At 43.8% G+C, this 4,562-nt stretch overlaps 1 long non-coding RNA gene across 1 annotated transcript in view; it reads left to right on the top strand.

The window, feature by feature from the left end:
* The first annotated feature begins 2,477 nt into the window (after nucleotides 1-2,477).
* LOC104981807 overlaps nucleotides 2,478-4,562 on the top strand; it is a 5,336-nt gene continuing 3,251 nt past the window's right edge. The window contains exon 1 of the long non-coding RNA XR_824413.1: nucleotides 2,478-3,351. This is a non-coding gene — a long non-coding RNA (uncharacterized LOC104981807). The remainder of the gene's footprint in view (nucleotides 3,352-4,562) is intronic.

The raw sequence follows: 4,562 nt of genomic DNA, 5'->3' as shown, positions 1-4,562 counted from the left end.
CATAATCAGGTGAAAACAGGCAGAGAATAATGAGAGCTCAATGTCTAAGGAATAGCTTATACAAAAGCACAGAAGTCAGAGCATAATAAGTCAGGGGCAAGCAGAACATGCAGACAGTTAGTTGGCTCTAGGTACAGTGCTGGGTTTAGGTTCTTAAGACAGATGAGATATGATTCTTGTTTATTTGTAACAGGCCACCTTCTCCACCCCATCCTTCCACCAGGATTTTTTATAGAGACTTGTATATAAAAGGCTTCCCTGGTGGCTCAGTGGCAAAGAAACCGCCTGCCAATACAGGAGATGCAGGTTCGATTCCTTGGCTGGGAAGATCCCCTGGAGAAGGAAATGGCAACCTACTCCAGTAGTGTTGCCTGGGAAATCCCGTGGACAGAAGAGCCTGGCAGGCTACAGTCCACGGGGTTGCAAAGAGTTGGATTCGACTTAGCCACTAAAACCACCACCACTATAGCCGATTAACCATGTTGTGATGAGGGACTCAGCCATACATACACATGTATCCATTCTCTCCCTAACTTCCCTCCCATCCAGGCTGCCACATAACACAGAACAGAGTTCTATGTGCTATACAGTAGGTCCTTGTTGGTTATCCATTTTAAATATAGCAGCGTGTGCATGTCCCTAACTATCTTTTCCCCCTGTCTACTTTCCCCCTAGCAGCCATAAGTTCATTCTCTAAGTCTGTGAGTCTCTTTCTGTTTTGTAAGTAAGTTCATTTGTATCATATTTTTCTTAAGATTCCACATATAAGGAATGTCATACAGTAGTTCTCCTCTGTCTGACTTATTTCACTCACTTTGGCAATCTCTAGCATTCTCTAAGCCAAGAAATTTTGCAACACAGAGCACAAAGTACAAGTTTCAGAGTCCCCGAATTTCCCAGGTGGCTCAGTGGTAAAGAATCTGCCTGCCAATGCTGGAGACGGAGGTTGAATCCCTGGGAAGATCCCCTGAAGGAGGAAATGACAACCCACTCCAGTATTCTCACCTGGGAAATCCCATGGACAGAGGAGCCTGGTGGGCTACAGTCCATGGGGTCACAAACAGTCAGACAAGACTCAGCAACTAAATAACAACAGCAGCTATAGATGGCATGTTTGTATCCCTGCTTAATGCATATGTTGAAACCTTATCCATAGTATGATGATTTTTGGAGATGGAGGTAGGGCCCTCATGAGTAGGGATAGTGCCTTTATTAGAGGAAACCCAGAGAGATCTCTCATTCCTTCTGCCATGTGAGGTTGTGGTAAGAAGGCTCCCACCAGATCTGCTGGCCACTTGATCTTGGACTTCCCAACCTCTGGAACTGTGACAAATTTCTGTTGTTTCTAACCCACCCAGTCTGTGGAATTCTGTTATAGCAGTCTGAATGGACTAAAATAACTGTCTTGGTGGATTTTCTGTAAAAGTCAAATCAGGGCTCAAACAAACAAACCAAAAAAGATAAACATGCAACAGAAACACCTAGGGACCAGCCAAGCCAGGCTGGTAGCAGGAGCAGACTGTTGTTTGCTGGAAATCCTGTCTGGTGAGAGACAAGTGGAGCATCAAGCTTCTGTATGAGCTTCACATTCAGGCCTTAAGCATCTTAGTGGTCTCTCTTAGTGTCTAGAGAGGAAGCAGGGGGCAGCACGCCCACACGACACCACTGTGCTCGCTTCTAAAGAACAGAAAACTCTTAAAGCCGGGGTGTGTGGCTGGATGTGCTCCCAGTGATTTTTTTTTTCAATAACTTTTTAAATTATTCTTGGTTGTGTTGGGTCTTTTTGCTGCCTGCAGTCTTTCTCTAGTTGCGGCGAGTAGGGGCTAGAATCTAATTGTGGTGCGTGGCCTTCTCATTGCAGTGGATTCTCTCGTTGCGGACCACAGGCTCTAGGGGCGCAGGCTTCAGTTGTAGTGACATGTGGACTCAGCAGTCGCAGCGCGCGGGCTCTAGAACTCGGGCTCAGTGGTTGTGGCGTGTGGGCTTAGTTGCTCTAAGGCATCTGGAATCTTCCCGGCCCAGGGATCGAACCCATGTCTCCTGCTTTGGCAGGAGTATCCTTATCCACTGTACCATGAGGGAAGTCCTTCCAATGGTTCTATAACAAGAAGAGAAACCTGATGGAGCCTGAGTTTTAACTTAGTACATGGCTGCTCCAGTTAGAGGGTCTGTTTTTGGTTATTTGAGTGTGGTGCAGAGTGTACATTTAGAACTTGTCCCAGTTTTCTTGAAACTTGTTCTTCTTCACCTCATTACCAACTGGTAGCCATGCATCCAAATGCTAAGTTTTCTTAATTAAATATATGACAGTTTATAAAGATGACTTCTGTTTCCATTGTAATTAGATGTAAGTGATTCTGCTGTCTATACTAATCACTGTGTATCTGCCTCCTGAAGACTATATACGTATATGTATATATATAAAACTATGTATGTATTTATATGCACATAAGTATATATGTGTGAACATATGTATGTGAATATATATGTGTGTGTGTATATATATATATACACACATACACACACACATAGAATTGACATTTTAATAACCTGCCTCTTGGGAGAATGCATCATTATAAAAATACCCCTGCCTTGGGTTGGTGGTTTTCTGAGATTTCAATTTCAGTAGCTTCTTCCATATTAGGCTGTTTTCACCTCAGAGGAAATAATTATATCCAGGTTTGACTCTGTTCAATGGGGCGTGACTACAGCAGAATGGGTCTCTTCCTGAACAGAAAAAGAAAATTGAAAAGAAAAAAAAATAATAATAGAAATCTGACACACCAAACTCCAAATTATCTAAATCCATTTTCAATGAAAAGCTTGGTGGCTTGGTAAAGATGATGACTTTTGAAGGAAAAAAGATCCATTGAAAAATTCCATTTCCCATGCTGTAAGGTTAGGAGAATAAATTGCACCCGGGGAAGAGGGGAGATGCTCCTTCCGACATGTAATAAAGCAGGTGGCCTCATTTGAATTTTCCCATTAGGTCTCCTGGAGTGATCTCAGAAGTATGTTGGCATTGCAAACTGTAACTCAGCCTTGGCTCTCTGACTCCAGGACTCAAACAGGTTTTCAAACAGAAGAATTAGAGTCTGGATTACTTGAAATGTCCAGCAGAAAGTTGTTTGTTATTGTGCTGGGTTTCCTATTTGCCATAGAATATTAAACAGGTTTCTTCTTTTCCACAGAATATTAATAGCTGGATTGCAAAGTGGACAAGTGTCTTCCCTCCCAACCAGCGTTTTCCTTCTGTCCTCTCATCCTGTTTTCCCACCACAAGGATCGGTGGGGATGGTTCCACCCCACGTCAGGGAGGGGCTTTCTAGATGGAGCATCTGATACTGACAGGTTTGTGTCTACAGCCAGAGACTATCAGTCCAAATGGAGGCTTTCCCATGAAAGGTGTGATAAATAAGTCCATGGAGTGTCCACTTCATCCCTTTGTTCATTCGGCAGATGGATTTTTTTTTTTTTGGCTGTGCTGAGTCTTTTTTTACTGTTTGGGCTTTTCTCTAGTTGTGGCTGGTGAGGGCTACTCTTTAGTTGCGGTGCGCGTACTTCTCACTGAGATGACCTCTTCTGCAGAGCGTGGGGTCTAGGGCACGCAGGTTCAGTAGTCGTGGAACGCGGTTTCAGTAGTTGCCGCACGTGGGCTCTAGAGCACAGGCTCGATAGTTGTGGCACACGAGCTTCGTTGCTCCACAGCATGTGGGGTCTTTCTGGACTAGGGGTCGCACCCATACCTCCTGCATTGAGCAGGTGGATTCTTTAGCACTGAGTCATCAGGAAAACCCCTTAGCAGATGAATGTTGAAGGAAGCTAAACAATACAACCAACACGTTCCCTGTCCTCATGTGGTACACAATCAGGAGAGAGACAATAAAGAAAAAAGTTAGCAAACGTTAACTCACTGAAATTTTGAAAAGTTCTATGAAAAGGAAGTATAAGATAAGCAATGAGAAAATGTATCAGAGGACCTCAAAGTATAGTTGCCCCACACAAGCTAATAATTTGGTATGCTTACAAACGTATTTATTGGAGGTAGGAAGAAACTGACTTAGAAAAAAATCATTCCATTTTAGTAGTTCAATTCAGTTTGGTTGCTCAGTCATGTCCCACTCTTTGCACCCCATGAACTGCAGCACTGCAGGCCTCCCTGTCCATCACCAACTCCCGGAGCTTGCTCAAACTCACATCCATCGCGTGAGAGATGCCATCCAACCACTTCATCCTCTGTCGTCCCCTTCTCCTCCTGCCTTCAATCTTTCCAATCATCAGGGTCTTTTCTAGTGAATCAGTTCCTCGTATCAGGCGGTCAAAGTATTAGAGCTTCAGCTTCATCATCAGTCCTTCCAATGAATATTCAGGATTGATTTCCTTTAGGATTGACTGGTTGGCTCTCCATACGGTCCAAGGGACTCTCAAGAGTCTTGTCCAACACCACAGTTCAAAAGCATCAATTCTTTGACACTCAGCTTTCTTTATGGTCCAACTCTCACATCCATACAAGACTACTGGAAAAATCATAGCTTGACTAGGCAGACTTTTGCTGGTAAAGT

The sequence above is a fragment of the Bison bison genome, unplaced genomic scaffold, assembly GCF_000754665.1.
Source record: "Bison bison bison isolate TAMUID 2011002044 unplaced genomic scaffold, Bison_UMD1.0 scf7180017859330, whole genome shotgun sequence".
In the NCBI taxonomy this organism is placed as follows: domain Eukaryota; kingdom Metazoa; phylum Chordata; class Mammalia; order Artiodactyla; family Bovidae; genus Bison; species Bison bison.
This window is presented reverse-complemented; position numbering and strand designations above follow the sequence as displayed.